Genomic DNA, 14907 nt, shown 5'->3' on the forward strand with positions numbered 1-14907 from the left:
AGCCCTAGCATGATTTTTCAGGAAGTTGGTAATATAAACTCTACCCCCCAAAAAATAAACCCCAGTCAAGATTGTCAGCCAGACGGGCGTATTTAGTACCTTATTTCCCCAAAATAAGGCCTAACCTGAAAATAAGGTCTAATGCGTCTTTTGGAGCAAACATTAATATAAGACCCACCTTCTTATTTTCTGGGAAATATGGTAACAACTGCCTTGTTTAGCAATGGAAATTTTGTGCCCAATTGTGGTCTAAGGCTGAGGACTACATCTATAGCACAACATAATAAAACCCAGTTTTATCACATGATGCTGATACTTTGCTAGGCAAGGCAGACTCTCTTATTTTAGATGGTTTCTTGCAAGCCAGCATCTCAACATCATCAAAATGGAGACATATACACTATTCTAGATACGCACATATTCAGGATGCTGCATATACTTTTATAGTTTTGTTGTGTGCTACTTTGTAATTAGAAAAATATCACTTACGTTATTCATTTTGCTATTGATAAAATAATAAACTAAATAAATCTGCCATTCATCTTTCCTCTGTAATTTCATTAGGGTAGAAAAACAAATTAAGAAAATGACGTTGCAACCTAATGTCTCCTTTCTGTTCCATGATAAAATATTGACAGAAACATTTTACACTTGAAACTATAAATCTATCGATCTATATAAAAATATGCATGAGCACTAGGCTAATGTAGACATCTGATCTAAGCTAGGAGATTCATTTTTAAAAATAGGTAAGGCTGCAAAAGGAACAAAAAATAGAATAGAAGCTCATGTGATTTTATATCCATCCACGTTTTTGTACATTTTGACACGTAACATCGACGTTTGTCCTATATATGTATTTTTCATTAAAATTCAAGAATTTACATTTAAGTTATCACGTTTTACATTCTGTTTATGATGTAGAACCTAAATGCTCGACTGGATATTTTATTTATTTTTATTTATTGGAAGTCAAACAAAAAGGAAAACAAGAATAAGAAAATAAAATACAAAGTTCAGAAACAAACTTCTGATTGGCCCACTGGGCCTGTTATTCACCGTCCCCAGGCTCCGGAGGCTTTCCTGAAACCTGGGGAGGGTGAAAACAGCCTCCCTCCCCCAGAGGTCTGACTGTAAGCAATGCAGCTCTAAGTTATCCAAACCAAGAATTTTGAGCCTAGTAACATAAGGAATTCTATTCTATATTGCCTAACCTGATCTGCAAATGTTTAGAGCTTTGTATTGTGCATGATTATGGGTAAATAAATATGGAGACCAAAGTAGTGGAGAGATGGGTAATTTATTTTCCCCAGAAGTTGGCGTGCTGAAACTTCCATTATCCTTGTAATTGGCTATGCTGACTAGAGCTGATGGGAATTGGAATTCAACAAAATCTGGAGGCTCATGTGGTGTCTATCCCTGGACTAAACTGTTGAAATATCAACATGTTCCTCTAAACCCTTTTTTGTGTTGTGGAGAGAATGATACATAGACAGGATTTGTAATCATAGCTTTCGTTTTCAGTGATTCTTCTGAAGTTTATATTTTGAAAAAATGTCTTGTACCAGGTTTATAAATTAACAAACAAATAAAGTTGGATAACCTGCAGCTCGGAGTTAGCCCAGAATGCTTCTTAATGTGAGCTGTTTCTCTTGGTATGAAGGGAATGGCTGCCTTGAGGGGGTGAATTTTCATTTCAAGATAGAATGGAGCTTTGCAAAGTTATTGCTAGGAAATCTCCTGGGGGATGGTCTGGCCCTTTAGCTGAATTAGGATCCTACTTTTCTAAATAATAATGTATTAACTAGCAATATTCTGTTTCAATTCAGAATACGTTGTATTTAATGAAAACGACAACGATCAGGACATCATTAGGCAAGGTGAGAGGCTCGGAACAGAAACAACTGAATTCATGAGAATTGATTTATACAGCAAGTATGAAAAAAATTCTATGTTTTCATATCTAACGGTTAAAAGTTTAAATGTTTTGGGAGGGTCTAGAATTTTTCAAACCTCTCTCCCACCTCCTGCCCTCAATTAATGAGGAACTTTATGTTAACATTTTCTCATGCTTGCGGTGATTGTTTCTACTTACACTTTCTATAAGAGAGATTATATTCCTGCTATGAATGTAGGCAGTATATCCCTTAATCATTAGTGAGCTTCAGGAACATGCACAATTTTGCAATGCAAATAAATATGAATTTGATACTTGCAGCTTCTTTGTTTATATTAAGATCCCTTAGGCAAAAGGAACATTTTGAATGGTTAAAAAGAGGAGAGCATATTGGCTACAATGCTGCTGGACATATTTGTTGCCTCCGAGCAAAATGATCAAAAGGTCATGTTTAGAATTCTCTCTCTTAGGAGACCCGCCAGAAAATATTCCTAAATCAGCAAGAATGCATATTCAGATGTAAATATATTTACATGCCACTCCCCAGAAAAAGATAAAAATTAAAATGTCCTTATAACAGAATCTTGTTGGACATCTCTCCAAAAATAAAGAATAATGTTATGGCCACAGTATATATCCATTTAAAAAATGCCGTATTTTTCGGAGTATAAGATGCACCTTTTTCCCTCAAAAAAGAGGCTGAAAATCTGGATGTGTCTTATACACTGAATACAGCATTTTTGGCCTCCCAAAACCCCGCACCCTTCATCAAAATGGTCATGCATAGCTTCTAGGAAGCTTGTAGAGAGCTCCTGGGGGCTGGGAAGGGCAGAAATGAGCAAAACAGGCAGTTTTTTTGCTCAATTTTGCCCTCCCCCCAGCCCCCAGGAGCACTCTGTAAGTTTCCTAAGGGCTATCCATGCCCTTTTTTTAACGAGAAACAGGCCTATTTTTGTGAAAAGCAGGCTGTTTTTTGCTCGTTTTTGCCCCCCCCCCAGGAGTACTCTGCAAGCTCCCTAAAGGCTATTCATGCCTTTTTTTTAACGAGAAACAGGCCTGTTTTTGTGAAAAGCAGGCTGTTTTTTGCTCGTTTTTGCCCCCCCCCCCCAGGAGTACTCTGCAAGCTCCCTAAAGGCTATTCATAATAATAATAATAATAATATTTATTTCTTAGCCGCACCCTCTCCCGAAGGACTCGGGGCGGCGTACAATAAAACATAGGAAATAAATATATAAACAAACATACATATAACAAAAACGTATACCAAGACATATACATATACAAGGAGGAGGTGAGCTGATGAATAAAAAAAAACAATTAAAAACACAATGTTTAAAAACCCCTAAATAATTTAATACAATTATTAAATTGTATATATACATATACATATATAGACATATATGCCTTTTTTGGGGGGGGAAACGGGTCCATTTTTGTGAAAAATGAGCCGTTTTGGGGATGTTTGCAGAGTGCAAAACCTTTTTTTTTAAAAAAAAAATCCTCTTCAAAACCTTGCTGCGTCTTATACTCCGGTGCGTCTTATACTCCGAAAAATATGGGAGATTGTTGCGTAAAATATGCAAATAATGCTTCTTCATGCCTGCACTGAGATACTATTAAATAAATGGGCAGACTTGGTATTGTTAGCTGATGTTTGCTAGTTATGCTAAAATATATATTTTTAATAATTTATTCTTGATCTTTGGTTGGAATACAAATGTGATTTTTCAACTCAGAACACTAACCTTATTAAATTTGATACACTTATTTGGATTTTTCAGAGTTATATTTCTCTTGGGCAGATATTTCATTTTAGGGATCTTTGCTAAGAAAAGCAAAAGATGCTATTGTTTGCACTTTAATGAATGTATTTATTTTATTTATTAAATTTATAATGCAGCGCATATTTGCTACACCGTCTAAAAAATTACTTCCAAGTGCTTTTGGTCATAGATGTGAATTTTTCCTTTTAAGTTTTTGTGTATCATTGCATAGGCAGGTACCCCCTGATAATACTGCATGTGTTTGATGCCCACAATGAAATTGGTGATATTGAATATGAACACACACACACACACACACACACACACACACAGTATTCAGCCTGTTTGGACCAATTCTAGCGAACCGGAAGCAGAAATTTTAAGTAATTCAGCGAACCGGAAAATACCACTTCTGGTTGGCCCTGCCCTCTTTTCCCCGCCATTCCCTGTTCTATATTCCCTTGTTTTTAAGGTCAGCTGATTTGTGCAGCATAACAGATTGCCACGTCTCAGCTGAGCTAAACAACTCAGCCCACCAGCGCTGACATCGAGGGCAGTCTTTGACAGCTGGTGCATGCACAAAGCACGCATTAGGCATATGTGTATACAAAGCAATGCACGCATGTGATGCGGTTCTCATAGAACCAGTAGGAGGCCACAGGCTCTCCTCCTTATCAGCTGAGCCAGGGAAATAGGTATGTATTTGTGTTACAACCCCTGGTATGCCCAAATATTTATTTATTTATTATTTATTTATCAGCACAAATAAAACACAAATATAAAAAGGCAACAATAAAAATATGGTTTTCTGCCTGGATGGTCTCCTGCAGTGAGCCGATAGACAGAAAGGGGGAGTAGTGAGTTCCATCCCATATTTGGGCATACCAGGGGTTGTAACATACACACACACACACACACACACACACACACACACACACACACCCAATTGCCTAGAAAGATACAAATGGTCTGTAGTAGACTCTGGTTGCTTTGGTCACTAATCAGATTGTATTTTGCCCATCCTGTTCTGGTGGGGATGGCATACTGAGCAGATTTTCTCCTTCCGGTTCTCTTCTGCCATCTGAGATAATATACCTGGGGGGAGGAGTGGTGGTTATGTTTTCTTCTTAGTCTGCTAAAGCTTAGAAGGGAAAACCTTTAAGGAAACAATGGGAGCTTTACTGTGGAAAGCTATGCATAAGAAGGCCAATAAATGAAACAAGGAAAAAATACAGGCAGACAAAACAGAAAATGAAAATCCTAATGAACAACAAGCCAGATAAAAATGGGAGATATGTATAGAACAGAGAAGAAAAACAAACAAACCTGTCCACTATTATGTATTTAAACTACAATTGTTTCATACTTCTAAACCTAAAAATATATTCCTTCCTTTTATAGATAGATTTATTTGCATATGTGCTAGGCTCTATGTAGATTCCAAATAAAGAAAGCAGTTTTTCTTTTGCTGGTTGGTTTACAAATTTTACAAATTGCATGAATATTTGGTTATGAAAAACATCCAGAAAAATAGAAGTTAGATGTTTTGAGAATATGAGTGGAGTTCAAGAGGTGCCTGCTCCCAGTTAGAGATTTAATGAAATGTGATATTAATCTGCTGACAGATAATCTGAATATTGTCAAATTCACATTTGAATTTGCATTAAGCATCTACAGGGATGGTATTCACTTACTTTCCCTACCAGTTCGCAAATGTTGGCATGCATTTGTGCAGCTTGAAAACATGCCTAAATAGGACGGCATTGAGCCCGGGGGTGGGTGGGAGGAGGCTCACCTGTGATTTCCACTACCAGTTCGGGCAAACTGGTCCAAACTGGCTGAATACCACTTCTGAGCATCTACCATATTGGTTTGGAAAAAAGAAGCAAATAGATTACTTGGATTTATGAAATACAAAAAAACTGAAGTCTTTTTTATGACATAGTCCACATTTGGCTCAGTAATCCTTTGGTTACTCTAATAACGTATAACACACATGTCCCAATTATAGCTACCAGCCATAGTTAAGGTCTGTTAAAGTCTGTGAACACTGCTGAGGTTCTCAAGCCCCAATCCACGTAGCTGATTTAGTCCTCTCCGTAACAATTCTTCACATACAGAAAGTGAAAATCAAAGTTGAAATATTTAATAGTCACAAAAGTATTCCAATTTTTAAAAAAAAAAATGTTAAAAAGAAAGAGTACATAATCAAACTTCTAAGCTCCCACTCCTGATATTGAGACAACTTGTAGATTTCGTTTACTAGTTTTAAATTTGCTCAGGGGCTATATATGGAAACAAGACAATGAAAGTCTGTAAAATGTGAACAAGTAAAGCATACACAATAATTCTGAAGCAGGTTTTGTATGCATGTTGGATTTATGTTAACATTTGAGTTAATAAAGATTCATCTCCTTCCTTTCTATTTAATATTAGTAGACCAAAATGATAGATTTCTTTGAAACTAAATTACACTTCACGTAGAAGATAGAATAATGATGATGAATAAAAAGATTCCCATGTTTTGAAATATATGTATACTTTCATTTGAAATGAAAAAAAAAATTACTAGAAAGGCAAATACCTTTTTCTGACCTTCCAGTGCATTGCTTGTTTGAATAATTGGTTCAAGTTTCAAAATATGTGTTCCTTTTTAAAGGTACACTGCAATAAATGTATCTTTTAATTGCTTTTTATTAATGTGATATATATTGAGAAATATATTTGTTTAGTAGTATTGTTACTTAAGAAAATTATTGATAGACTAAAAATAGTACTTTGTTCAGTAAATTTCTTGATGAAATTTTTTGGGGTTTAGTAAAGTTCTTCCTTATTTATTTAATCGAGAGACATTCCACATATAGTCCTTGAAAATAACCTTTGAGTTATAAACAAACGAGACTTCAAAGAAACATTGGACTAATAGCATCTAGTCCTTTTTATCTACTTTTATAGAGGCAGAGATAAAGGGGGGGATAAATTTGGGGTGTTTTTTTTCAATAAAAGGGCCATAGCCCTAGAGCACAAATCTGGGCAGAAATATACATAAAAGGCATTTATTTGCAATTTTTAACGGTTCTCTATGATTAGATGCATTATCATTTGAACTTGATAGCAGACATATAACCCAAATTCTAAATTCAAAAATCTAGTATGCAGTTGTTCCTGCTTAAATGATGGAAATTATAAGCAGGTTAATAAGCTGGTGAAAGAAAAGTACATTTATTTTTTTTCATTTAGCTTCCTACATTTCTGTTACACGCATCCAGTAATTATGATTATAGCTGTTCAATCTAATTAGGCCATGAAATTAATCCCATTCAAATAATGCTGATATAAACAAACAGGGTATAGTGAACTGGTTTGCATTCTTTTACACCCTTCACCTAGTTTTATTTCATTAAAAAATAAGAAAAAATGAAAATTGGTTTATCGAACGCAAAAGGGAAGTGAATTTACCCAACCCAACTTTTGTGGAATGGGCATTTTTTTCCCTATGTCTTCGGAGCAAACTTATTTAATCTAAACTAGAGACAAAATGTAAACATGACAGTGGCCTCATTTTTCTTTCCTTCCTCTAGCCCCGTGATGGCTACTCTTTTTCTTGTTGGGTGCCAAAAATTCGAGCGCATGAGTGCGATAGCACACACACATGCTGGCACCCATAACACAAAGCACGCCCACGCATGCACATGCGTGCACAACCCCGCCCCTACACTCCCACACACATGCACCACACTGCTTGCCTCCAAGCTGAGCTTGATATTTCCTCCAGGGGGGCAGGGAGGACGTTTTCACACGGGCCCTCCCAGGCAAAAAACTGTTGGGCCTGGGCCTGTTTTTTGCCCTCCCAGGCTCTGGAGGCTTTCCTGAAGCCTGGGGGAGAGCAAAAACAGCCCCTAGTGGCCCTCCGGAAGCTGGAAATGGATTGTTTCCAAACTTCTGATAGGCCCGTTGGGGCCCGTTTTTTGCTGTCCCCAGGCTCCGGAGGCTTTCCTGAAGCCTGGGAGGGCAAAAATGGTCTCCCCCAGCCCTCCGGAAGGCCAAAAATAAGATGGGCGGCATGTGCATGTGCGTTGGAGCTGACGGCTCGCATGCCAGCAGATATGGCTCTGCGCGCCACAGGATCGCCGGTCTGCTTGCTTGCTTGCTTGATTTGATGAAGAGTTCCTATGAAAGCACAATTTGTTTTTGATTCGGTTTACTTTGTAACATTAAAAACTAATGGAAGAAGAAAATATAAATTGGGTTAGTAACCGAGGGAAGAAAGTGAATTTGCATGAGTTAAAATTGCCTTGATATATTGCCTTGAAAGCTTAATTTTGCACATTAAATAAAGAATCCATGGGAAAGTTCATGTTGAAGGCACTGCTGAAGTTTGTTGGGATTAGCAATCTCAATGGATGTTATGTAAGAATTTAAGAAAAGTGCTGCTCGATAAAAATACAAATACAGTAAGTCCAACATTGTGTGTCCCACAATGCCCAATTGATTGCAGCTAGGAAGTTCACAGGAAGATCAGTCATACCTACATGACCTCTTTTCGGTGTTACTGCAATGCATTCTACATGGGGTTTTCCTTGAAGAGCATTCAGAAGCTTCAGCTGGTACAAAATACAATTGCATGATAGTAAATGAAGTTGATATTTGACACCTGTAATATCCCTATTGCATCAGCTATTGCCAGTTCGCTTCCAGGTGCAATTCAGGGTGCTAGTTATCATCTTTAAAGCCCTTCATCACTTGAGAAGGGTTTACCTGAGCTTACCTGCTATTTCTATCTGTCCAATTCATTCCGATGTATCCCATGCAGTTACTAGGACACATTCCTTTTTTTTTTTTTACCATAGTTCCTGCCATCTGGAAAATTCTCCCTCCAGAGATTGGGATTTATTTATTTATTTGATTTGATTTCTAGACCGCCCCCTCTCCCCGAAGGGACTCGGGGCGGTGTACAGGTACCAAATTAAAAACCTTACAAATAATCATAAATATAGTTAAAATCTAATTAAACTTTAAACCCCTGTACAAATTTATAAAAATTAAAAACTTAGCCTAAGACCAAAATTTAAAAATACAGACTGAGGTGGGAGAGCTGGAATTAGGCCAAGCCAGCTAGATTAAACAGGTGGGTTTTGAGCTTCTTACGGAAGGAGCGGATGGCCCCAGCTCTCCTGGCCTTTTCATATCACCTCCTCCTCTCCCTCCCCCCAAGCATAGAGTGTTAAAAGAAAGGTTTTTTTTTCAAATCATAGCAGAAACCTAGCTGAACGAAGTATGAATTTCCAAGGCAAGCAATTCAAAGTCAAGCTGAAAATTTTTGAGGCCAAATCAAGGGAACGAAGAAAACAAGCTGGAATTATAAATACCTAGTTTCTAAATGTCATGATATGCAATCCAGATGCTATAATTGTTTCTATCAAGAGAGCATTGTTGCTATGAAAACTTAAATACTGTGGCTACTGAGCATGCATATGATAAGTTCAATATCTTGCTGTTTGCTCATGAGTTACACACATCAGCAAAGTGCAAGAATCCCAGGAGAAGTTGCTGGGGGAGGAGGGAACAGACAAGTAAGTACCTGAAGAGATGTTTGGAATCTAGTCTGGATTCCCAAAATGAGGTGGGGGGTTACTTTCCAGAAGGCAAAGAGGCAGTGTAGCTTAGAAAACCTGGCTGGCAGAAAGAGAGTTAAAGCAGCTTCTCCCTAGTTTTTCCCAGAGTATATATGTAGTTGGCAAGATTCTGTCTACAGGTGAAGAACAATAAAGGAAGATCTTCATGTCCAATTATATTAAAGCTCCTATTTTTTATTATATTGATCTCTATACTTACATTTTTTCCTCAAGTTATATAGGCTGTTTATCCATGGATGTGTCTCATTCAAAATTGAGTTTTATTTCTAAAACAAATTTCCCAACTTTACTATGCACTGGGAGGAAAGGTACTTTAATGTGCTGCTTCTGAATCTTCCAGAACTTGGTCTCAAAGATAATTTTGAGTTCTAACAATGTGGGAGAATATACCCCCCCCCATTCCTCTGGCTTGGCCATGTTATCTACAAACACATTCGTTTTTCTCTAAAGAAGTGCCCCCCCCCCAATGTAACAGAGAGGCTGAACTGTTTTTATGAGTGTGGTCCATTAAAATCAATTAGCTCTTGTTCTTATTCCCATGAAGATTTAAAGGGTATATTAAAGAAAGGCAAGAAATCAGAGGAATGCATGCCATTGCTTACTTGCCATTATACCCTAGGACTAGAGACATTAGAATTTCAGAGTCTCTGATTCGAACATCAAATATAAAATAAAGAGCAAAACCAGAAAATGGTCACAACATTGGGGGAGTATAGCTCCTAGCCAGTACAACCATAATACATTCTATGTTCCATATTATGGTATATAGTTTTTCATGAAATATTGTAAGATTATAATAGGCTTTAAAGTGCAGAAGACTCTCTATTGCTTTAGGTGCCCTCTGGAAATTAAACTTCTTTACTAAAAATGTGACCCTATGACTTGAGGGGGGAAATGGTACTTAGTTATTCTGGGAGTGCTAGTCAGGACATCAGTCTCCTGAAAGCCACTAAAACTGCTAGTTAATTATTGCTTAAACTATTATTTGTATATGTATGTCTCAAAAGTGTGGAAATTAATATTAGGAGTAGAAGAGGAGAGTGAGCAGTTGGCCTCGCGCTGCACTTTAATTCAACTTAGAAATACTCGGTGCGAACAAGAAATTATCTTCTTTCTCGTTTGACTGATTGATTCTGAATAAAGAATTGTTCATTTCCGTTCTAATTAAGACTTCAAAGGACCAAAAAAAGATGTCTAATATTCACTATTGCAACTGTAAACAATTCATTAGAGCTAAGAGTTTTGTTCCAGAGTTATGCTGCTATGAATGGTATCATAATAGCATTCAGAAGGTATTATTAACTCCCTGAATAATATTGTTCCTTGTAACAATATTCCCGGTTCAAATTAAACTGTTTCATTTTTGTTGTGTAGCAGATAATTTAAATAATAGTAATTTTTTCTTCTATTTCAGCCTTTTTAAAAAAATAAGTTTTAAATTTCTACTATTGTCTAATGTCAGAATGCATAAATTTGAAATAAGGAAAAAGCTCGTAAGCAAGGGGGGGGGGGGTTTGCCCGAAGTCCATTTTGTCAGATTCAAGAATTGTGAGTAGGGGTATCTTTCTAGAGAGAATGAGCGAATTCTTTAAATCCAAGAAAGTAGAGCATATTGATTAAATGCAGTCATCTACCCATTCTTAAGAAAATGGATTATTTAGCAGTGCTGGACCTGTCTCAAAGGTGCATTTCTTGGCAAGTCTAATTCACAGTGTAGCAAAGAAACCATATCTAAGTGACACTTTCTTCTTCAGCTAGTCTTAAAATATATATTGAGTTTGGCCAAGGCTGTTCTCAGTTATAGTGGCATTATACACAAGTTGAAAAGGAAACTATTCATTTTCAACACTTTTCATATCCTCAGTAACTTCAAATAACACTTTAGAAGACCAGATATGTGTACAACTGAATTGTTCATGCAGTTTTTCTCTGCAGCTCATTATTAGGGATTTTTAAGTTAGCCAACTGGGGACTGAAAACATTTTATATGAACCTCTCTTTTACCATACATTCAACTTAATGTCAATATAAGCAGACATTATTCAAAGCTTTGGAGCTGGGCTTTGTATCCATGTGGATGATACTCATCTTTATATTTCATGAACTAAGCATTCAGAGGTAGTTTCAAAGCACTGAAGCTTCAGTTATGATGCAGGATTCAAGTTGTTGAATATGAATAGATTGGAAGAAATCCAAAGCTGGAATAATTCCAACAGTAAGCAGAGACTGCTTCGCCTACAAAATATTATTTAGCTTTCTTCTCTGATTGATTTACGATGGGTGGCCATTAGAGGTGATCAGGAAATCTGTGTTCTCTTTTTCTTGTAATTGGAAGCATTGGTTATAGTTTATACAACAATATTTAGCCTATATAGCAGTGCTTCTTTGAATGCCCAAAGCATATACTGTAAGAGCAAATCTCAGCTATCTGATATCTCCTCTTATGAAAAATATAAATAGTCTTATCAAGGAGAGATCTACTTGTTCAGGTATTATGCCTTTTGGGGTATATGTCTTCCAAAATGCATATTACATTACTGTATGTATTGGCTTGCATCAAGGTAGTTCCATACATATGATTTGCCAGGAAATTAAGTGCAATTTGTGAAATGAAACAAGAAATACCACATTGAAAAAATTGGGTTATCAATATCTTGAAGTCAGTCACCCTGATTTTTCAGAAATCTCACAGGGCAAAATGCCAGCTATTAAGAAAATTATGGTGATAATTGGATAACTGTTTGGAACGTGGAACATGTGTAAATTACCTTCTTTTAGGGGGATCCACATTCAAGTCAGAAGCATGAATAACTGCAATTTGCTAGACGTGCTCTGGAGATATGAAAGTCTTTTGAAACATTGATTTATTTGATTGGGCACATCCACCTTCTATGTGGAGACAACCAGGAACAGTTCCCATATGAGCATGAAGGGCAGTTCTATGTTATTAATTCAAAAAGAGTGCTTGGTGTGCATATTTGTGCATTACAAAGCAGGTTTTCGGAATGACTTGTAAAGAGATACAGATTGCATATAATGTCTTTTTTTCCAGTTTATATCCTCCCCAAGAGGTATGGAAGATTATGTTTTTGAAAGGATTTTAAACTGGAAAAAAAGTTTACTGTGCAAAAAAACACCTTCAGAGATATAACACATTATTCCATTTTCTTTCTGTAGATTTTGTAAGGAATCTATATGCGGAGTGGAGATGTCCAAAACTTAGTCTTTGTACCTCTTAATTGCGGCCCTTTCATTCTTTCATAAACACCCTGGTAAGGATGACTTGTAACTATATATAGCAGGGGTGTCCAAACTTGAGAACTTTAAGACTTGTGGACTTCAAGTCCCAGAGTTCCCCAGCCAGCCATGCTGGCTGGGGAATTCTGGGAATTGAAGTCCACAAGTCTTAAAGTTCTCAAGTTTGGAGACCCCTGATATATAGCTTCAGAAAAGTTGAAATAATATTATCATAGTATGAACTGTATATTAGTTACTGTACATAATTCATCTTTTGAAAAAATTCATATAGTTGAGAAATTGTGTTCAAAATCCAGCTACGTGAGAATTAAGAGAGGTAATTACTTTTCATCGGTTCAAAAATATGACATATATAGTATACTTCAGATTTGTGTTTTAATTATTTTTCGTTACTGTTTATCAGTACTGTACTGGGCTATTTATAAATAGTCCGTATACTGTGGTCAAAGTTTAAATTTAAATTTTAGTTTGATATTTGTCCCGTGATTCATTATTTTGTGTTCTGTAATTCAGAGAGTTTGACTTGTTTTATTATTTTGTAATAATTAGTTAGTCAAAAACATTAGTAGCAAAAAAGATCATTTTAAGAAAAATCTGAAAGACTATTTTAGCGCTATATCCGGGATGGCGAACCAATGGCACGGAGCCATTTGTCAGAACGCGCTGGCCAGCTGAGTTCAGCATTTTTTAAAGGCATTTTTCGCTCTCCCCAGGCTCCAGAGGCTTTATAAGAGCCTGGGGAGGGCAAAAAGAGCCTCCGCCCCCCCCCCCAGAGGCCCTCCGGAAGCTTCAGGAGCTTCCCTGAAGCCGCCGGAGTGCAAAAACTGGCCCTATGGGCAAACTGGAAGTTCGGGAATGGACTTACGGTTTGCTTGTAGGGTCGGTTTAAGCCCTCCGCAGGCTTCAGGGACCTTCAGGAGGCTTCCCTGAAGCCTCCGGAGGGCTTAAACCGGCCCTACAAGCAAACCAGAAGTGACTTCCGATTTGCTCATAGGGTTGTTTTTTGCCCTTCGGAGGCTTTAGGGAAGCCTCCTGAAGATCCCTGAAGCCTCCGGAGGGGCTCCCCAGGCTCCTATAAAGCCTCTGGAGCCTGGGGAAGGCGAAAAAAGCATGCAAAAAATGGGGGGAGCGCCTCTCATGCGCGCATGTGCATGGGGGGGTCATGCATTGCATTAGGGGTGTGGCACACCCACGCACAACCCCCCTGCGCTCCCCCCTTATGGCACACGAGCCAAAAAAGGTTCACCATCACTGCGCTATATCATTTAGTTAGCAGTCTTATATTTGACATATAAAGTAAAGGTAGAATTTCTTTCAAGTTAAAGTTTGATTTATGGGGACTTTGAAGACTATCCATATTGTATTTTGTAAAATTAAAAAAATGATCTGAATTCCCCCTTTCATAAGATGGGTGAATGGTGGTTTTAAATGGAAAATGGATTTCTTTTATGTAGGACCCAGACTGTAATTTATAATTAAGGTTGACTTTATCAAACCCTTTCCAGATAAAATTATAGCAAAATTTATAAATGGAAAGTATTTTTCAACAGCTGCAGAAATCTGTATTGTTCCCCACATCTGTTTTTTCTTACTAAATCTTCTTTTTTACATCTCCAAATAGCTAAGTGGCAGCACCTAGCTGACCTGAGCTCATCTCAAAAATATGCAATAAAAGAAATTACTTTTCCCTTTAAAGTGTGTTATACGGAGATACTGTCATGTTCCAACATATGGTAATTCATCACTTCACACCTAATAAATCTTTATATGCAAGAGAAGTAAGTTGATATAACACTTCTCCCTTCCCAGGACTCTTGGGAAAACATCAAAAGGTGCATTCAAAGATGCAGAAAAGCCACAGGAAGGATTGATAGTTAAATGCTTTTGAACTATCAAGGATACCCAGCTTCAAACCAGAAAATTTCTGATCTTGGATTATTTAAAATCAGTTGTCTCCCAGCTATGTTCAATGGTGATTGTCTCTCTCCCCCCCCCCACCAAATAATAATAATTACTATCCGCTAAAGCAAAGAGAATAATAATTGACCTTTGTATTGGAGCATAACATTTTGCCCAATGCAACTCGCTGGTGTTAATGAGTTAGAACTTTTTAAATGGAATGTAATTGCCAGGTTCTTGTGTTTGCTCTGACATGATGAGGAGCTTCTTACATTAGAATATAGGATTATACCATATTCATTTCAGTAGACAGTGAATCCTGAATATTGCAAAGAATCATAAAAACAAGAATGTGCTGCTTGGGTTGAAAAATATGAAACAACTGTGTTCTGCGCTCCTGCAAAATTGTTAGATTATGTCTTTGCAGTTAGACACTGATTTTCCAACACCATT

The 14907-nt window shown here is 37.2% G+C and overlaps 1 protein-coding gene across 4 annotated transcripts in view; it reads left to right on the top strand.

Moving 5' to 3' along the window:
- The window catches only part of PLXNB2 (plexin B2), a 362925-nt gene that overhangs the window by 214068 nt on the left and 133950 nt on the right, over positions 1-14907 (top strand). Inside the window, exon 3 of one of the 4 annotated variants that reach the window (XM_081958621.1) lies at positions 1830-1880. The exons of 2 other annotated variants lie outside the window; for them this stretch is intronic. The gene's annotated coding sequence lies outside the window, so the exon portion shown is untranslated. Of the gene's footprint in view, positions 1-1829; positions 1881-9212; positions 9235-14907 lie in introns of those variants that run through there. One more of the 4 variants, XM_081958622.1, reaches the window with a different exon arrangement.

Source organism: Natrix helvetica (genome assembly GCF_964273705.1).
Source record: "Natrix helvetica genome assembly, chromosome: 6".
NCBI lineage: Eukaryota > Metazoa > Chordata > Lepidosauria > Squamata > Natricidae > Natrix > Natrix helvetica.